Consider the following 22,150-nt stretch of genomic DNA (forward strand, 5'->3'; position numbering starts at 1 on the left):
AGGAAACTTTCTACTCCCAAGGAATGCTCTTATTAAAGGTAATAAATATGGAAGGGAGGAGATTCGAATGTTTATCAACCTGAAGAGGGGAATGGGGAGGGAACGGGAGAAGGAGGTGGAGGGAGAGGGTGGAGGGAGAGGACGGTAGAGGAAGAAGGAGAGAGAGGTGGATGGAAAAGGAGGACAAGGTGGAGGGAGGAGAGGGAGGGGAAGGAGTGAGAAAGAGGGAGATGGAGGTGGAGGGAGAGGGATAGACAGGGAAGGAGAGGGAGGTGGATGGAGAAGGAGAAGGAGGTGGAGGGAGAGGGAACAGGTAGAAGGAAAGAGAGGAGAGGGAGGTGAAGGGAGAAGGACTAGGGATATTAATGTATAATGTATAATGGATGGATATTAATGAATAATGGATGGATATTAATGTATAATGGATGGATATTAATGAATAATGGATGGATATTAATGTATAATGGATGGATATTAATGAATAATGGATGGATATCAATGAATAATGGATGGATATCAATGAATAATGGATGGATATTAATGAATAATGGATGGATAATAATGTATAATGGATGGATATTAATGAATAATGGATGGATATCAATGAATAATGGATGGATATCAATGAATAATGGATGGATATTAATGAATAATGGATGGATAATAATGTATAATGGATGGATATTAATGTATAATGGATGGATATTAATGAATAATGGATGGATATTAATGAATAATGGATGGATATTAATGTATAATGGATGGATATTAATGAATAATGGATGGATATCAATGAATAATGGATGGATATTAATGAATAATGGATGGATAATAATGAATAATGGATGGATAATAATGTATAATGGATGGATATTATTATAATCCACGATACATAAATAGTTGATATTACAAAACACTTTTTCATGTGATTATGGATGACTGTGAAAATGGCAACGTAAGGATCCAATATAAAAAGAGCCAAAACTTTCAATAATAACAAATAATTCTTTTCTACAATAGGAAGGTTCTCAAGTCATCAACTACTTACTGAAGTCAAAAACTTAATACTAGCTTGCAGGTATTGAGTGAAAGAAGAATTAAAGAGGCACCCAAGACGTATAGATATTGCGCAAATGAAGAAAACAAATGTGATCGTCGATAGACACAGTAGGTACGTGAGAAGACTCATTTCACATGTACCAGTATTATAACCATTGTATGTACCTTATGTATCCTTTAATGTATCATCATCATCTCCTCCCACAACTATCGACGCAAAGGGCCTCGGTTAGATTTCGCCTTCATCTCTATCCCGAGTTTAAAATTAATACTACTCCATTCACCATCTCCTACTTCGCGCTTCATTGTCCTTAGCCATGTAGACTGGGTCTTCCAACTCTTCTAGTGCCTTGTGGATCCCAGCTGAACGTGTGGTGAACTAATCTCTCTTGGAGAGTGCGAAGAGCATGCCCAAACCATCTCCATCTACCCCTCACCATGATCTCATCAACATATGGCACTCGAGTAATCTCTCTTATAATTTCATTTAAAGTGTACTTTGCTAATATTTAAAACGTTGCAAATCAGTAGATTAATTTCTGTAATCTTATGAATTAAGGTTATGGAAGTTACTAACACGTACAGACACCATTATATTATATAAAACCCTACTTTAGAATAATCGCAAACCGTTAAATCCAGGCCTTAAATGACACTCCTATCTCTCCCAATATCTTACATCAAGAAGTCTAACCCCGTTAGACACTATCGTAAAATCCCAAATAAAAACAGACAAGAAAATTGATTACTAAATTTTTTTTTCAAATAACTTTCCAGGTGGTACAAAAAAAGTCATTAACGTTTACGTACAGTAGTCCTATTCCCTTGTCTTGCAGCTGGACAGCTTTCCGTTCTTTACTTATTCGCTCTCTTTTGTTCTCAACCCGCTTCGCTGATCAACACCTTAAATTAATGTTGCTTCATTCTAACCATCAATCATTAAATTTCTTTTTCCTCATCTAGATATCAATCTCTGGCACTGTCGTTCAATTAGTTCATTATGCATGTCGCATAAGATTTTTTTTTTTTATATAATTCTAACCATCCTTTACATTTAGATCTTCCCGGAGAGTTCAATCCTGTTCGTAATAGTAGGCATGCAGTTAATTCTAATAGCCAGGCCTTCTCCATCATGAAGCTCAATACTACATAGTACTCTAGAAGTTTTATTCCAGCTGTAACCAAGTTGTGGAATGATATTCCTAATCGGAGTAGAACTTCAAAAGTTCAAAATCATAGCAAATGTTGAACAGGCTTAAATAAGTCTTTTTATAGTTTATATGTCAAATATCTGTTTTGATGTTGTTAAAGTTTTTAAAATATTGTATTTAAACTGTTCATGAACAGTATATTGGGAGGAGAGTGATGGAAATGGAGGTACAGGGAATGAGAAGGAGAGGGAGACCAAAGCGTAGGTGGATGGACTATATCAAGGATGACCTTCGATCAAAGGGATTAACCGGTGATGAAGTGTGTGACAGAGGTAGATGGAGAAAGCTGACCAGAAACATCGACCCCACATAGAAGTGGGAAAAGATGTAGACAAAGAAGAAGAAGAAGATGATCCTTTCTTCATTGGGCTATTTTTCCCTGTTGGAGCCCTTGGGTTTATAGCATCTTGCTTTTCCAACTAGGATTGTAGCTTATCTGGTAAATAATAATAAAAATAATAATAATAATAATAATAATAATAATCAAGAAAAGAGCTCCAGGATGGCCATAGGTATCCTTAAACTACCATAGTAGGTCTTATATTGTAGGCACATACTTATTTGCTCTTTTGGTTTAGAATTTTCTATCCAATTACGGATGAGGCTGCTGGACTGGTGGGTTGTGGTAGCCTATTGGAAACGTCCCTGCTTGGCGATATACTGGACTGGGGTTCGGGTTTTTTTTTTTTTTTTATATAATGCCTATAACCTCACCCTCCATATGAGCTAAGGATGTTGAGGGGAGGGGGGGGGGCGATTTGGGGGAGACTATAGGTCTACCTACTGGGTCATCAGCAGCCATTGCCTGGCCTTCCCTGGTCCTAGCTTGGGTAGAAAGAGGGCTTGGGCGCTGATCATATGTATATTATTATTATTATTATTACTAGCCAAGCTACAACCCTAGTTGGAAAAGCAAGATGCTATAAGCCCAAGGGCTCCAACAGGGAAAAATAGCCCAGTGAGGAAAGGAAATAAGGAAATAAATAAATGATGAGAATAAATTAACAATATATCATTCTAAAAACAATAACAGCGTCAAAACAGATATGTCCTATATAAACTATAAACAACGTCAAAAACAGATATGTCATATATAAACTATAATAAGACTCATGTCAGCCTGGTCAACATAAAAATATTTGCTCCAACTTTGAACTTTTGAAGTTCTACTGATTCAACTACCCGATTAGGAAGATCATTCCACAACTTGGTAACAGATGGAATAAAACTTCTAGAATACTGTGTAGTATTTAGCTTCATGATGGAGAAGGCCTGGCTATTAGAATTAACTGCCTGCCTAGTATTACGAACAGGATAGAATTGTCCAGGGAGATCTGAATGTAAAGGATGGTCAGAGTTATGAAAAATCTCATGCAACATGCATAATGAACTAATTGGACGACGGTGCCAAAGATATATGATCAGTGTCCTGCTAGGGCATAGACACTGTCCCTTGCCTCTTCCATTCATGGGTGACTTTTAAACCTTCTCCATCCCGGCTGCAAGCAATCGCAGTTGATTGAATACCCTGCTTCTCCTCCTCCTCTAATATGCTGGGTTTTTTTTTTCTTCTTTTTTTAGCTGCTTTCCCTCCTCCTTCTGCTCCTCCTCTAAGCTGCTGTGTTTTTTTTTTTTTTCAATTTTTCTTTTTAGCTGCTTCTCCTCCTCCTTCTCCTCCTCATCTAAGCTGCTGTTCTTTTTTTTTTTTTTTTTTTTTAGCTGCTTCTTCTCCTCCTTTAAGCTGCTTTTTTTTCTTGTAGCTGATTCTCCTCCTCCTCCTTTAAGCTGCTATTTTTTTTCTTATCTTTTTTGTAGCTGTTTCTCTTCTTCTTCCTCTAAGCTGCTGTTTATTCTTTTTTTTATTCTTTTATTTTGGTAGCTGCTTCTCCTCCTCCTCTAAGCTACTGTTTATTTTTTATTTTTTTTTTGGTAGCTGCTTCTCCTCCTCCTCTAAGCTACTGTTTTATTTTTTTTTTTTTTGGTAGCTGCTTCTCCTCCTCCCCTAAGCTGCTTTATTTTTTTTTTTTTTTTTTTTTTTTTTTTTTTTTTTTTTTTTTTAGCTGATTCTCCTCCTCCTCTAAGCTTCGGTTTATTTTTTTCCCCCCTTATCTTGTAGCTGCTGACCAATTACCCCAAGCATTATATGGCCGGGAGGTTAAGCCAAGCATTATTTGGCCGGGCAGTTAAGCCAAGCATTATTTGGCCGGGCAGTTAAGCCAAGCATTATTTGGCCGGGCAGTTAAGCCAAGCATCATTTGGCCGGGCAGTTAATCCAAGCATCATTTGGCCGAGCAGCTACGCCAAGCATCATTTGGCCGGGCAGTTAAGTTAAGCATTATTTGGCCGAGCAGTTAGCCCAAGCATTATATGGCCGGGAGGTTAAGCCAAGCATTATTTGGCCGGGCAGTTAAGCCAAGCATTATTTGGCCAGGCAGTTAAGCCAAGCATTATTTGGCCAGGCAGTTAAGCCAAGCATTATCTGGCCGGGCAGTTAAGCCGAGCATCATTTGGCCGGGCAGTTAAGCCAAGCATTATTTGGCCGGGCAGTTAAGCCAAGCATTATATGGCCGGGAGGTTAAGCCAAGCATTATTTGGCTGGGCAGTTAAGCCAAGCATTATTTGGCTGGGCAGTTAAGCCAAGCATCACTTGGCCGGGCAGTTAAGTCAAGAGTTCTTTGGCCAGGCAGTTAGGCCCAGCATTATCTGGCTGGGCAGTTAAGCCGAGCATCATTTGGCCAGGCAGTTAAGCCAAGCATCATTTGGCCAGGTAGTTAAACCAAGCATTATTTGGCCGGGCAGTTAAGCCAAGCATTATTTGGCAGGGCAGTTAAGCCAAGCATTATTTGGCCGGGCAGCTAAGCCGAGCATTATTTGGCCGGGCAGTTAAGCCGAGCATTATTTGGCCAGGCAGTTATGCTGAGCCTCAATTGACCGGGCAGTTCAGACAACAATTATTTGGCCGGGCAGTTAAGCCAAGCATTATTTGGCCCGGCAGTTAAGCCAAACATTATTTGGCCGGGCAGTTAAGCCCAGCATTTTTTTGCTGGGCAGTTAAGCCTAGCATTATTTGGCCGGGCAGTTAAGCCGAGCCTTATTTGACCGGGCAGTTAAGGCAAGCATTGTTTTACTGTGCAGTTCCACCAAGCATTATTTGGCCAGGCAGTTTAGCCAAGCATTATTTTGCCAGGCAGTTAAGCCAAGAGTTCTTTGACCAGGCAGTTAAGCCGAGCCTTATTTGGCCGGGCAGTTAAGCCAAGCATTATTTGGCCGGGCAGTTAAGCCCAGCATTATTTTGCTGGGCAGTTAAGCCCAGCATTAATTGGCCGGGCAGTTTAACCATGCCTTATTTGGCCGGGCAGTTAAGCCGAGCATTATTTGGCAGGACAATTAAGCCAAGCATTATTTGGCCGGGCAGTTAAGCCAGGCATTATTTTGCCAGGCAGTTAAGCCAAGCATTATTTGGCCGGGAAGTTAAGCCCAGCATTTATTTGCCGGACAGTTAAGCCCAGCCTTATTTGTCCAGGCAGTTAAGCCAAGCATTGTTTTACTGGGCAGTTCAGCCAATCATTATTTGTCCGGGCAGTTAAGCCAAGCATTATCTTGCCAAGCAAATTAAGCTAAGAATTATTTGGCCAGGCAGTTAAGCCAAGCCTTATTTGGCCAGGCAGTTAAGCCAAGCGTTATTTGGCCGGGCAGTTAAGCCAGGCATTATTTGGCCGGGCAGTTAAGCCAAGCATTATTTTGCCAGGCAGTTAAGCCAAGCATTATTTGGCCGGGCAGTTAAGCCAAGCATTATTTGGCCAGGCAGTCAAGCCGAGCATTATTTGGCAGGACAGTGAAGTCAAGCCTTATTTGGCCGGGCAGTTAAGCCAAGCATTATTTAGCTGGGCAGTTAAGCCAAGCATTATTTTGCTGGGCAGTTAAGCCAAGTATTATTTGGCTGGGCAGTTAAGCCGAGCATCATTTGGACGGGCAGTTAAGCCGAGCATTATTTGGCCGGGCAGTTAAGCCAAGCATTTTTTAGCCAGGCAGTTAAGCCAAGCATTATTTTGCCGGGCAGTTAAGCCAAGCATTATTTTGCCGGGCAGTCAAGCCAAGCATTATTTGGCCAGGCAGTTAAGCCAAGCATTATTTGGCCGGGCAGTTAACCCAAACATTATTTGGCCAGACAGTTAAGCCGAGCATTATTTGGTCTGGCAGTTAAGCCGAGCATTATTTGGTCGGGCAGTTAAGCCGAGCATTATTTGGTCTGGCAGTTCAGCCGAACCTTATTTGGTCGGGCAGTTAAGCCAAGCATTATTTGGCCGGGGAGTTAAGCCGAGCCTTATTTGGCCGGGCCGTTAAGCCAAGCATTATTTTGCCGGGCAGTTAAGCCTTAGCATTATTTGACCGGGCAGTTAAGCCGAGCATTATTAGTCCAGGCAGTTAAGCCGAGCATTATTTAGCCGAGCAGGTAAGCCAAGCATTATTTGGCAGGGCAGGTCAGCCGAGCATTATTTGGCCGGGCAGGTAAGCTGAGCATTATTTGGCCGGGCAGGTAAGCCGAGCATTATTTGGTATCATCATGACCAAAACTGGCACTGTTCATCAAACATTGGATGAACACCCCAACAGAGATGAAGCTTCCTTCCCCAGCTGAATTAGATTGGGCCAACCTATAAGGACAAGACTGCATACTAAAAGAAGCCTGGCTCGTTCTCACTGCAGAGCCGGTCTTCTAGATTATTCCCCCTGAACCACCCGAAGGTTGGCATCCAGAAGAATAGATCTAGATATCTGACCATTTGGACATTTGGACACTTGACAAATGTCTTGTACACATCCATCAAGGTACATAGCATAATAGAATCTGCCAGGTTTCTTACCTCTGCAGCGCTGGTCCTCCAGATTATTTAAGTATCGTTCAAGCTGGATAGTTAAGCATTGCACCCCTCAAAAGGGCCGTCCATCGAAGCGTCCTTCAAGGTGGGTCGTCGTTCAGGCTAAAGATCCTGAAGTTCTGGTCTTGGCAAAACTCAGCTAAATCTCCTTTTCCTCACAAAGTAAACTGAAATTAAATTTAACTAAACTTATATTCTTAATTATAAAAGAATATATTCCTTTCAATTTAAAACTGAACAAAAAAATATTTATTTTTTTTCTTTTTTCTAATAATTTTTCTCACTGAACTTTCACTTTTTTTTTCTGTTTTTTTCACATTCGTTTGCTGATCCATGTATTTAATTACCGGTACGACTTTTCAGAAGCCATTCCATATGATCAATTGCTAATTGAACCTGTCCAATTCTACCACTTATGGTGATTAAATTGCTGTACTCATGCCTTCTTGTCATATCTATGGAGCTGACGCCACTCTGCCGGGTGATTTCCTTTAGCATTCTTCCTTCTGTGGAACTTCCTTGGGACATCCAAGAGGACACTCACGTGCCCTTTTACGTCATAGTCCCTTGTGGTGTTAGCTCCAACCTTTGCACCTTGGAAGGTGATATAAGATGAGAAGACCCTTCTGGGCTGGTCAGGTTCCAGGTCAAAGACGATCGGTTTGCGAGACTTTTTCTCTACAATCTTCTTCTTCTCCTCCTCCTTCTCTTGCTCCTTCTTCTCCTTCTCCTCCTCCTCTTCACTGATAGTAGTTTCCTTTTGGAGCTTCTGCTCTTCCTAGTGGTCGTTGTCAGGGAGAGCCCCTTTTGAGGCTAGTAGCCAGCTTAGCAACTGACCCACACCAGATGGCCCTCCAATGATCTCCTTCTCGTCTCCACGTCCTCTGCAGCCTTAACTACTTTGTCTTCTTCTTTATTGACGCTGATATTCTTTTGGACATCTTCCTTCTGTTCATCCTTCTTACCATCCATCTCGTTCGAGATTTCTTAACATGACCTGTTAAGTTTAACTTTCCTCGTTCCAGGTCTGTTCTCTTCTTTCTTCCTATCTCTGCTTTCAAGTTCCTCCTTGAGTGAAGAGGTGATCTCATTTGCCCCAAGCAGCTCGTCGTTCAGAACAACATTTTCTTTAGTAATTTGGACGATCCTGTCCTCTGCCACTCTCTCGCTATAATTTAGATGGCAGACACGTTCCTTGAGACTATCTCTCTCCTTGGCTATGGAAGCCATACCCTCCTTTAGATCGCCAATCTCTTCTAAAGCCTTAGACAGCTCATCTGCCTTACAGGCTTCTTTCTTGGTGTTTTTAACTCATTTACTTTATTTGAATATTATCCTTAAGACCTTTTAACTCCTCTAAGAGGTAGTTGTACCTTCCAGTCCTTACTAAATCATTGACTCTAGCCTCAGTCAGGCTCGACTCCAGCCTCTCTTTCTGTGCCTTCATCTCTTCCAGTCAATCTCTTCCTCAATTACACATTCCAACCAATGAACAGAGGACATGATTATAAAAACATCAACATAAAGATAACATTTTAATATATTACATTACACTTAACCAATTAGCAAAATAAAGTATTGACAATTCAAATAATTGTCAGTTTTATTAAAGGTCCCATAAAAATAACAGAGCAGATTAACAAACTTATTCGATACCAAGTCTTTTTTTTTTTTTTTTTTAGCGAACTCGCTGACATTTATTAGATCAACATCACACCCGTGATGTGTTGTAGTGCAAGGAAGTTAGACGTGAATTTATCATGGTGTAACTTAGCTTAGACTTGATATTTGTGATGCTACTTGTGCGATCTACCAGAGATGGTAATCGACTGATAAGATGTATTATATTAGTACTCGGGCACTGACGGTTACAACGATTAATGCAGCCACTGAATTATAGCAATTTTTAAGTCGCTGCTTTTTTTGGAGGCAGGATAGAGGACAATATCTTTATATTACAGTATTGTGTGGAAGGGAGCTATGGAAACAAGAGACCCCTAATAGTAACTGCCATAAACTAGTAAAGCATTTGACTCTGTAAAAAGGGAGGTATTAATAGAAGTTTCAAAAGAATATAGAATTAGCACCAAAATCATAAGTGTAATTGCAAATATTTATCAAGGAGATACTACGGGCATTGACTTAGAAGAAGGTATAGAACAAGAAATGGAGGTTACAAGTGGAATTAAACAGGGTTGCACAGGATCAACTTCACTATTTAAACTAATTACGTATATTGTCATGAAGAAAATAGAAGAGGAAGGAAACGGTTCCAGAAATCAATTAACAAAGGTAGAATCATTATTTTTTTTGCAGATGATGCCTTAATAATTGCAGAGGATATACATCATGCAAAGCGTAACATCCAGATATTAATAGAAACTGGTAAAAAATGTGGGTTAGAAATTAATAAAGAAAAGAGTAATATTATGATTTACAATATGAAAGAAAAGCCAGATAACATAGAGGGAATCCAATGAATGAATGAATGATTTAAAGTTTTCAGGCATCCTGACATCTAAGGTCATTGACGCCGGTAACATTTAATTTATGTATACAAAAAAAAAAAAAAAAAATAAAAGAAAAAAAATGAAATAAAATAAAAAATTAAAGAGTATTCAATTAAAATCATAAAATTTGAATGTCATAAAAGTTAAATATTTTTCAGAAGACCTGCTTCTGAAAGAAATCTAAAAATGCCACTTGCATGGTAGGAAACATCATTTCCAAGAATCTTGGCAAGGATGAACCTGCCACCCTCACCTCGAGCCTCAAACAAATATCTATTCCTTAAGTTATTATAATTGGGGCATTCGGTCAACAAATGCCTTACTGTTAGAGGTACTAAACAGTTGTCACAATACGGTTGGTGTTGGCCTTTCAGCAGAAACTCATGTGTCAACCGAGTGTCACCAATACAGAGATGACAAAGAGACGTCTCCCATTTTCGGGGCATCATATTATACCTCCAAGGAGATATGTCATTTGTTACTTCCCTCATTTTATTGCCATCTTGACTATCCCATTGCTGTTGCCATTTATTGCAAACCAATTTCTTGATGTCAGGTAAGAAATCATTACAGGGAATGGGATACCTTCTTGGCAGCAACTCGGATGCAGCCTCCTTAGCCAGTGAATCTGCCTTCTCATTCCCGGACACACCTACATGTGCTGGAACCCAACAAAATTGAACTGTTATACCTCTCCGTCCAATAAGGAAGAGCCATTCTAAAATCTGTAAAACTAGAGGGTTATTAGAATTAAAAACTTCCATAGCTTGAAGGACACTCCTTGCATCATTAAAAATTGTAAAATTACCCTCCTTCTCCAACACAATTTTCTCAATAGCGGTTAATATGCCATACAGTTCAGCAGTAAATATGGAAGCGGTTAGAAGAAGTGCACCTCTACAATTAAAACCATTACTATGTACTCCAAATCCAACGCCAGCATCAGATTTGGAGCCATCAGTATATATAAAAGTTGATCCTCTATGTTTTTTAACATGTTCATTAAAAAGAGACCTGGCTTCTAGGTCTGACATATTCTTCTTATCTCCAATAAAATATTAACAAAAAGATATCTCTGGTAACTTCCATGGAGGCGTTGATGATACCTTGAATGGAAGTACCTTATTTTTAATTATATCCAGACTATTTAATAATCGTTTCACCCGAAAGCCATAAGGTTGAGGAGATTTTGGGTGCAACTCAAAGTATGATGCGTGTCTTACAAGGCTTGCAGTCTGAAAGGCTAGAGAGTTAGGGAGTCTTTGCAATCTAAACCAATACCGAACAATGGAAGACATTCGGTAAAGGTCTAGAGGTAGCTCTCCAGCATCAACAAGGAGACTTGGGATAGGCGAGGTTTTAAAAGCTCCAGTAGACAACCTAATACCTGCATGATGTATCGAGTCTAATATTTTTAACCAGCTTGGGGTGGCTGAAGAATATACCTCACAACCATAACTAATTTTGGAAAAAATCAAGGCCTTGTATAATTTTAAAATAGTATTGCGGTCTGCCCCCCATGATGTATGGGACAATACTTTTAAGATATTCAGAGCTTCAACGCATTTAGCTTTTAGCGCTTTTAGGTGAGAAACCCATGTAAGTCTACAGTCAAATATCAAACCTAAAAATTTGGTTTCCGATATATATGGTATCCGTTGACCTTTAATGTATATATCCGGGTCTGGATGTACTCCCCGGATACGACAAAAATGGACAATGGTAGTTTTACTTGTGGAGAACTTAAATCCATTCATGTCAGCCCACTGGATAATTTTATCAATAGAGAGTTGGATTTTTCTCTCAACCATTGCCATTCTAGTGCCAGCAAATGATATTGAGAGATCATCCACAAATAATGTTGAGAGAACATCCTGGGGAATGGCTGAGGATATCCCATTAATTGCTAATGAAAAAAGGGTTACACTCAGCACACTACCCTGAGGAACTCCTTCTTCCTGGCACTTACTCTCTGATAGAGTTTCCCCCACTCTCACTTGAAAAACTCTCCGTGAAAGAAATGCCTGAATAAATAGTGGCAGCTCTCCTCTCAATCCCAATTCATGAATGGTTTTAAGAATACCATATCTCCATGTGGTATCATATGCCTTTTCAAGGTCAAAAAATACTGTAACATGGTGCTGTTTGGAAGCAAAGGCTTCACAAATAGAAGACTCAAGTCGTATCAACACATCAGTCGTTGAGTGCATTTTTCGGAATCCACATTGAATCGGTGATAAAATACCTTTCTTTTCAAGGTACCATATCAGCCTTGCATTGACCATCTTCTCCATGATTTTACATAAACAAGATGTCAATGCAATAGGACGATAGTTTGCTGCTAAAAACTTGTCCTTACCGGGTTTTAAAAAGGCTAAAATAATGGCTAGTTCCCAAACACTTGGGTAACTATGATCATGCCATATTCTATTAATAATGCTTAAAATAAATAGCTTTGTATTAAAATGTACATGTTTAATCATTGCATATGGAATTCCATCGGGTCCAGGGGCTGTATCGTTGCAATGAGCAAGTGCGGAATCAAATTCTCTTTCAGTGAAAGGAGAATTATACGACTCTTCCCTTCTTGTTGCAAAATTTAAAATTTTCTTTTCTTCAGTGCTCCTATACTGGTGACCAGGGGCTCCTTCACACTTGCTGGATACATTTGAAAAATGATTAGCCAGGGCATTGCTAACATCATTTGCTTCAGTTACATACCGGCCATTCACCTTCAACACTGGTGGTGGGTTGGGGGTGAATTTGCCAGCTATCTTTTTTACTTTCCTCCACACAGAAGATGGTGGTGTTCTACTGTTAATGGAGGAAACAAAAGACATCCATGACTGGCGCCTTGCTTCTTTCATGGCACGACGGAACTGTGCTCTATATTTCTTGTACATAGTTAAATTCTCATCAGTTCTGCGTCTACGCAATCGTGTTAGAGATCTTCTTGTGGCTCTGTGGAGTGCAGTTAGTTCTGAAGACCACCACGAGACTGGTCGTCGTTTGAATAACCCTGTTGTTTTGGGAATTGAATTGACTCCTGCTGTATGAAGAGTTCCATTCAGTAGGTCTATGGCATCATCAACACTTTCAAACTGTTCTGCTCTCCCTTCGATTTCACTTAGCTCGGAAAATTTAACCCAGTCTGCCTTGTCTAGATTCCAACGTGACGATCTTTGCAAAGGCGGACCCTTGTTGGTGTTTATAATGATTGGTGCATGATCGCTAGTATGCCAATCATCTAATGTCCTCCAATCAAAATCAAGAAGGCAGTTAGAGCTTGCAATTGAAAGGTCAATGCATGACAAAGTACCTGTCTGAACATGAAAGTGTGTGGGCTCTCCTGTATTAAGGAGTCCCACATCCTCATTCTCCACAATTGATGAGATAATATTGCCCCTTATGTTGGCCAAAACATCACCCCATAAAGGATGTCTACCATTCATATCTCCCAGTAAGAGAAAAGGTTGAGGGAGTTGTTGAATGACCTCTGCTAAATCATCATATAAAATATTATCATTTGGAGGTAAGTACAGAGAGCATATTGTATATTTTCTCCCTATATCAATTTGTACAACAACTGCCTGCAGGTTTGTACGTATAGACATGGGTATTTGGGGAACATCTCGACGAATGTACATGAGACTTCCGCCATGGCTCCCTTCTTGTTGATTATATGTGTTCTATAGCTAACATACTCTCGAGGACTAGGTGTTAGAATCAAGCATACTTTCCTGTAGACATACAATTATGGGGGAATGCTCATGAATTAGGAGCTTAAGTTCTTCATATTTCGCCCTCAAACCCTGACAGTTCCATTGCAAAATGGAGGAGAAAACTATGGATTATTTCTGGAAGACATCTTGGATGAGGTCTTCCCATTAGCAGTTTTTAATTTAACATTATTACCAGTAGGTTTCTTCAGAGGTGATCTTGTTATGTTGGGTTTTACATTTGTGTTTTTCTTTGTATTCTTTTTATCTATTTGTTGAGGTGGATGGTGGACCTCAACTTGAATTTCTGATTTATTCAGTCCATCTTCTGGTTCATTAGAAACATCAACAGACAAAACATCAAATTTATTTGATGTCATAACCTTAACGTTTCTAATGGAGGGTGGAGAGAGAGATGGAGGTCTCTCTCTCTTTTGCGATTAATAGATGGTGGGATTCGAGGTTTTTGCACCTTTCCCACAACAGGTGCATCAGGTAAGTTAGTCTTAAGTGGAACCTCCATCAGATCAGGCAAGGACATGGCCTGAGAGAGGTTTGTATTACTTTTTGTAATGGCGGCTGAAGGCTGTACAGCAATGGGCAATGACCTAGTGTTAATACACCGTGGTAAAGCCTCAGGAGGTGATATGGTTACCTCGTTATTTGACATTTTGTCAGATAGTATACTTTTTTTTAAGCTATTGGCAGTGCTAGGTTGGTTTGATTTTAATGCCTTAGCATATGTATTTGATAATAGTCTTTTGGCATGGGTCACACTTATGTGTTCTAAGTTTGATTTGTTGAGGGCAGCTTCCTCCAACTTATATAGCTCGCAGATCTTGTCTGTGGATTTGTGATTCGAGCTGCAATTTAAACACCTGGCTCCATGTGCACACTCTCCATGGTAAGATTTGGAGCAAATACCACACATCTTCTCATTTTTGCAAACTTTGGACGGGTGCCCAAATTTAAAACAATTAAAGCATTGCAATGGCTTCTGCTTGAAGGGTCTTACTTTAATCCTTTCGTTCTCGATTATAATATGAAAAGGTACATCAGCATCCTGGAACGTAAGGATTATCATTGATGTACCTGGGACTTTAAGAACTTTCCATACATTTAATGGACACATGGCCAGTATCTCCTCCTCTGTAAAATCATATAGATCTCTGTTAAAAACTACGCCCCTTCCGTAGCTAAAATTTAGGTGGGGTTTGACATCTAACTTAATGTCATCATTACTTATTTTCATATTGGACAATATTACCGACTGTGTACTGGATTTGGCATGGATAAGGAAACAATTTTTTCCGAAACGAGATATATCGCCTGGTGCAATAGTTCCTTCTTTTTTCTGAATCAATTTGCATATTTTAAAATAATTCCCTGTAACCCCTTTGATTCAGCTATAAGCCACATCGGTGGTTTTGGATTTCTCTGGGAGGGCATGACTAAATCTGCGTCTTTTTCCAACCAATCGGCAGGCCTGTACACATCTAAATCTTTTGGTACCTTATCGCAGAGAGCAGCCGCGACATTCAAGTTATTAATTTTAATATTATTCAAATTACTTATTGCACTAAATGCTTCGTCATAACTACTATAAGATATCCATGAATCCCAAGTTTCATCCTTATTTCTTTTATGCATCCATAGCATTCAAATGCTTTACATAGATCATCATAATTTGTTTCTATTGAAATTTGTGTAACATGGAGGATTCGAAGTTTCCTCGTGTTACCCAAATTACTCGATTTAGAAATATCAGTAGAATGGTCCTTTCCCGTTCCGAGGTAATCAACAGAGCTATCCCTTATCACATTAGCAGAGGTCGTCAACAGTGCCGGGGGTGAGTCAGCGTATCCAGGGGATGGGGGTTCGTTACTTAAAGAATCCATTATACTAAAGAGAGAGAAAAGTTAGTTTGATGTACCTGCTCGAGAATGTTAGGCCATCACACGTCGGAAAGGAAATTTGCACTCTCCACTATCGGCACAGTGAGAGTATACTTCCCAGATGGTCCACTCCATACCCTACCCGAAGGATAGCATCAAAACAGATATAGAGGCACAGGTGTAAGCTGAACCCGCCTGTTAGGACTGAGACCAAGAAATTATGGAATCATCCTCCCCATATCTATTATGACGGGCTTCCGGCCAAAAGCCGAGAGTCCTACCCCAAGCATTGGATCCCCCTGGATTCCGAAGACCCAACACTTGAGAATAGTTCCGCCAAAAAGGTCCAAACCATCTTCGGGATGGCTGAGATCATCCAATGCTATCACATATAGCTTTGCATGCAAACACCTCTCAACCGTGATACCTCCTCCCACTCATCAAAGCAGGCAGCAATAAAGGATGTATGAACATCCCCGCCGGGGCTACAATGGATGTAAAAACATCCAAGCCATAGGAGAAAAGAAAAAAAAAATAATAAATATATGTACATAATATATACACACATATAATGAGGGAAATTTTTCTCATAGAGTTTGGAAAGCAACACGAAAGAAAGTTTATAAAATTAGGAGAAGGTCGAAGTGATATTGAGAGAAAGAAAAAGATGAAGGAGAGAAATTTAGATTCGAACTGGGGGAGCAATTTCCCCAAGTACAAGAGCCCTCTTGTCCGTCACCAAGTTTCAGCACGGGAATGAAATGCCGTGCTGAAGCTCAATGACTTCATCAAGGCCTTCTCTCATTAAGAGGGAGAGGGAATCAAAGTAGTAGAAAGTTTAACATACTTAGGAATAAAGCTAGACAATAATAGGAATATATTTAAAACTCAGAAAAGGGTAATGATAGAAAAAGCACAAAATTAGCTAATCTAACATATTCAGTTATAGAGAAAAGTTGCAATAGAGTAATGATAGGAAAAACGTTCTGGAAAAGTATTGCTTTACCATCTATTTTGTATGGAACAAGTATTATAAATTTAACAGAAACTGAAATAGAGAAACTACAAAGAATATAGAATGGGGTATATTGTAAATATACACAATGGGGGGAATGTAAACTGTAATTTTTGTGAAAATGAGGAAGATTTGATAAATTTGTTATTTTGCCAGGAATATAGAAAAGAAAGGAATGAAGTAATTGAGCTACAACAACCATACGAGGAAGACCTAAAGAAAATAGTAAGATTATTTTTATTTAGTGAAACAAATATAAAAAAAGAAAAGAGAAGTATTAAACCTGATGTGGAAGAAAAGACAAAACAGTACAAGAAGATAAACTTTGGAGTCGCCGTTTTATAGGATATGCCTCACCCTAGAACCTGAACCTGGACTTACTTCTTTGGCCAACAGAACAAAAACTAATTTTATTGCAACATTTTGCAAACTCATCTAAGCAACATCTCGAGGTAATAACCAACTGTATGAATCAGTTTCAAAGACATTGATAGTTTTTTTTTGCCCCTTTCATACGACTATTTTGTAAGCTTTCGTTCAGTCAGATTTTGTATTTAAGCAATTTAAATATGATCAATACTAGGCTATATATACGCATTCTAAGGGCCCACGTGTCTCTCTCTCTCTCTCTCTCTCTCTCTCTCTCTCTCTCTCTCTCAATATCCGATTTTCTGCAGAAAATTTTTTCATGTTTAGGTTGCCGTAATTTATGTAATGTTTCCAGTAATATCTATGGTAAATTTCTCTCTCTCTCTCTCTCTCTCTCTCTCTCTCTCTCTCTCTCTCTCTCTTATTTTGTTATTGTATTATAATACACTGGCATTACGGTTAATCGTGTTTTTTTTTTTCCAAATCTGGTGAATTCTTACATTCCTAAAATTTTGCACAACAAAATCCAGATAATCGTCATCAGAAAATAAATTAAATCTGATGACAGTTTATCTTTGTTTTTTATTCAAACACATACGTATATATGTAAAGTACTTGGCAAAATCTTTCCTAATAACTCGTCACGATCTTTGGACTGGGGTTCCCAGCCAAGACCGTGGTCCCAGATCGCACACACACACACACACACACACACGTACATAGGGTGAGTCACAGATAGATCGTAGATACTGTAGTACCCACATGCCTAGACCGTGCCCATAGCAAGTAATCCACCTGTGATATAGAGTTGGGTTGGGTTTCCCTGCAGGTAAATACCTGCCACGTTTCGTATATTTCAACCCATTAGCTTATGCGCAGAAACCCAAATAAATAAAATCGTATGTAGAGATAAAAACAAAGTAGAGATGAATGGATATAATAATTACTTTGGTGATATATAAAAGACCCAGTTTTCTACTATTTAATACTTGGGGCTAGTTTGGAAAAATCTATATTGAAACAAATATTCAACATACGTATAGGTAGTAATACTTCAACGTTTAAAATTTATCTTAAGAAATATGAAAAATAGAATTATATACGTATTTCATTTATAATTAAACTAACGAAGGATGCAGTAATCTTTTATCACGTAAAATAAGTTTCGTATACAATCTACTAGTTAAATGAAACTATTAGGCGTAGACATTACAATAGGAGATAACATCCATTTGAATATATCTTAGTTATCTAAACGTAGCTGAACACCTTTAGACATACTAAAGAAAAAAAATAAAACAACTAAACATTCGCCATTTAATTCTCGTTGTCCTGTTTAAACTGCTTAAACGCCATAAAATGAGAGAGAGAGAGAGAGAGAGAGAGAGAGAGAGAGAGAGAGAGAGAGAGAGTTCCTCTCCCTCTCTTTCCGCTCCTTAACACAAACTTTTCAATACCTCAGTCACTTCGATATATAGATGAAAATCAACAAGCCAAAGCCAGCTGCTGCAGGGGATCAACATTCTCTCTCTCTCTCTCTCTCTCTCTCTCTCTCTCTCTCCCTGATTCCATGGGATGAAGCATGTTTTATTACAATTCTCATTTAATGCCAATGTGTGCTTCAGTCAAGCAAAGGAGTAAAATAATTAAGAACATAACTCCACTTTCGTGGTCATAGTACAGAGAGAGAGAGAGAGAGAGAGAGAGAGAGAGAATATATATATATATATATATATATCAAATAATTGGGAATGATCGGGACTCGACAAGGTAATACAATCCCTTACCGGGGTGAAACCATTCATCTCTCTCTCTCTCTCTCTCTCTCTCTCTCTCTCTCTCTCTCAGTTAAAAACAACATACAACCGCAAAGATAAAAATGTTTCCATTAACCGATTCCAAAATGGTTTTGTCTACTGAATATCATCTGATTAAAATTTATAGGTCGTACGTGGTAACAGGCATTACAAAAACCAGATTTCAATAAGCAAATGCAGATAAAAGTCTGAATAATATATCATTTTAGGACCTTATTTGATTGATTTGAAATTCTCTGTTGTCGTAACATCAAAGGTCATTGACACAGTTGATGCTCACTAACTGGCCTAAATCCTGCCTCTTTCTGATCAGGATTAATAGAGTACTCTATTAACCCTGCTTCCGATAACTTCGTATGTCTACATGACGGGATTGCCTTTAAACAAATAAAACAGTCATTGGAGTAAAGAAAACACAAATGTCAAAGAGGGAATTCTAAGCCCAGAGATAAATGGCTGCTAACAGTAGAGCCATTTATATTCGAGCAAACTCACGCGAATATTTTGTATTCGAGTTCTGGCGTTTGAAAACCCGAGCCTAAATATAAACTTGAGATTAATACTGATGTCCATCGGCCTACGAAAGAGGGACGAGCTAATGTTCAGCCTAAATAAGAAATGAAGGGGTTCTTCCTATAAGCACATGCAGTATATGCAATGCCTTGAAATGGCCATAGAAAACTGACTAAAACAAATTCCAGCGAGTTTAACATTAACAAAAAACCATTTTAACTTTTGCTGATACCCATAGGGCGTGGAAGGCAAAAGGAAAGGCCAAACTAGTTTTGAGAGAGAGAGAGAGAGAGAGAGAGAGAGAGAGAGAGAGAGAGATCAACTCTACCCATTCTCCAACACTAACCACAAAACAACATCCACCCTCAGGCTCAGAGTATACGAGAGCAAGAAGAAGAGATAGTAAGTCAGTCGCCACCTAGCAGTGTTCGTGTGAACATATATTGCGTCGCCCCTCCGCGTTCTCTCTCTCCCTTGTCTATTTCGTTTGTAATTATTTAGTCAATTTGAAAAGCCTTTAATACCAGAACAACTACTTATAGTGGCGAATTTTAAGATGATCGGTGACAGGAGACAGGATTAGTTTACTTATTAATAAGAGTCTTATGCCGATTTGATGTCCATCTCTCTGGAAAAATGATTGTGACCACTACAAAAACACGTCTGGAAAAGGTATTTGCTCTTTTAAATGCATCCCAAATTTTAATATGTCCTTTCAATAATTAACACTTACCTCGTTCTCATGTGAATCTTAAACATATTATTTGTTAAACGGAACTCTCAACTTCTGAAAATTATGCTCTCTCTCTCTCTCTCTCTCTCTCTCTCTCTCTCTCTCTCTCTCTCTCAGCTATCAAATTCTCACCATAAATTCACGGTCGGCGTAGAATAACACTGTGCAAACACGCCATTCCGACATCGGAAGCCGAAACATGGAAATATAAACACCAACGTAAATACATAAAAATATTAAAAATATAAATAAAGCTCTCAGGTTATATGAGAATTCAAGCTTAGCGGAGGGACCCTATGTTTCATAGAACAACGTAAATGAGCTCCATCAGATACCACAGGCATAAGCCAAATTATCTCATTTGGGGTCTATTTAGATGCTTAATTAAACTAGTACGTTTCATAGCGACTATTCACAGTATTATTGAAGACAAATATGCTTCGCAATTACCTTTGATATAACTATTTTACTTTAGCTAAAAAGATTGATGTAATTTTCTCTGGTGTTTGCACATATTTATATGACCGTATTGGCACTATACTTACTTGCATACACAAATACATGTGTGTATAATCTGTATATGGAAGAATGCGAAAAATATAATCTGTTTCATTTTACATATAGATGTAAAGTAAATAAATATTCATAATTATAGTATAATTGAAGCTAACAACTTTTTTATAAGAAAAAAAAACGACACGTTCTTGTCAGTGTGAGAAAGGTGTAGATTATTTTCCCCTTAAGGACGGAACTATAATAATAATAATATGGAGATTATACCAATAATGATAGTACCCAATGCAGGATCAATCATTAAGAAATTAGAATTTGTATTTTAAAGCAATGAGAAATTAAGGACATTTAACTATAATCATTGTTATAGTACAATAGTTATTCCTGTGGTGTTTGGGACTTTATTCATTTGGCTAATTTATTTTTGTAATTGATATTTTTACTCTTTTTGTAGTGATACAAGCCCATTGGCTTACAATAATAATAATAATAATAATGATAATAATATACTATTATTAATATTATTATTGCCACCAACAGTAGTAGCATCATAATCATGGCTATCCCCTTGCTTGAGGGTGCACTCTGGCACTCAATTCTATCTAATTTCTCTTCCTCTTGCTTTTTTAGTGAATGTATGAAAGATGTATTTTAATGTTGTAATTGTTATCAAAATATTTCACTTTAATTGTTAATTACTTTTCTTGTAGTGTATTTATTTCCTTATTGCCTTTCTGCACTGGGCTATTTCCCCTCTTGGAGCCCTTGGGCTTATAGTATGCTGCTTTTCCAACTAGAGTTGTAGTTGAGCAAGTAGTAGTAGTAGTAGTAGTAATACGTTGTAGTATTAGTAATAATAATATGTATCAGGAAATATTCAATTTTTCGCTCATATATAAACTGTATTCTTCAGACTGAATTTAACTTCCTGTATTCCTCGTCTTTATCCTCATTACTCTTATAGCTGTTTTCATTTCTGTTGTTACAGCTGTGAAGTCTCGCATCGTTTTATTGCTCCATTATTTCACTTGTCAATATCAGTTTTCCATCTGCGACCAGACTGTGGAATGATCTTAATCGGGCAGTTGAATCGGTGGAATTTCAGAAGTTGAATCTTGCAGCTAATGTTTAGATGAAGATCAGGTTGATATAAGTCTGTCTTCATATTTTATATACGAAAGATCTATTTTGATGTTGCAAATGATCTTAAAATATTTTAAATTCTTTATCCATTACTTCGCATAGTTTTATTTATTCCATTTCCTCGCTGGGCTATTTTCCCATTTGGAGTCCTTGGGCTTGTAACGTCCTGCTTTCCCAATTAGGGTTGTAGTTATTGCTAAGTTACAACAAAACAAATATTCAAATTATTATGAAATAATTTATTTTGTGTTAACCAGAACATTCATCTACTTCACAGCAATTTTCTTACCTCATTAAAGTTGCTAAGTTGCTAATCTCAGGGTCATGACTAAAACTACGGGCCTGTGACGTCACCAATGGCATATCATGACGGCTTTCTTTAACAACATTGCTCATGTGACGGTGTTACTGAAGGTCTTTCACGTTCGAATACTGCCCTCTAGACCGTTACTTAAACCTTGAATGAATAAAACTGAATAATTACACTCTGTTGTCTCTCTTTGATAGTCGTATTTAATAACGTTTAGCTGAATTCAATGTTTTAATGTTTATATCACATTATTCATGGTGCCATTATACTTATTAAAATTATGAGTAAAATTGGAGTTTTCTCCTTCCTACCAATGTATTTTACGCTGTATTAATTGTGGTTGTATTCTGCATTTGCTTAAGGCCATCAGCTTTAATAAGTATAATTATAATTTATGGCATTAGTTGTTATACACATTAATTTAAACACTAGATTTAACCAAGTCAAGACCATGGTTTTAATT

At 38.3% G+C, this 22,150-nt stretch overlaps 2 protein-coding genes across 3 annotated transcripts in view; one reads left to right on the plus strand and one right to left on the minus strand.

Moving 5' to 3' along the window:
* Positions 1-22,150, minus strand: part of Ttc1 (Tetratricopeptide repeat domain 1) — a 538,489-nt gene that overhangs the window by 77,754 nt on the left and 438,585 nt on the right. The window lies entirely within an intron of this gene.
* LOC137623273 (transient receptor potential channel pyrexia-like) overlaps positions 19,388-22,150 on the plus strand; it is a 78,728-nt gene continuing 75,965 nt past the window's right edge. The window contains exon 1 of the mRNA XM_068354043.1: positions 19,388-19,660. The gene's annotated coding sequence lies outside the window, so the exon portion shown is untranslated. The remainder of the gene's footprint in view (positions 19,661-22,150) is intronic.

The sequence above is a fragment of the Palaemon carinicauda genome, chromosome 30, assembly GCF_036898095.1.
Source record: "Palaemon carinicauda isolate YSFRI2023 chromosome 30, ASM3689809v2, whole genome shotgun sequence".
Classification (NCBI taxonomy): domain Eukaryota; kingdom Metazoa; phylum Arthropoda; class Malacostraca; order Decapoda; family Palaemonidae; genus Palaemon; species Palaemon carinicauda.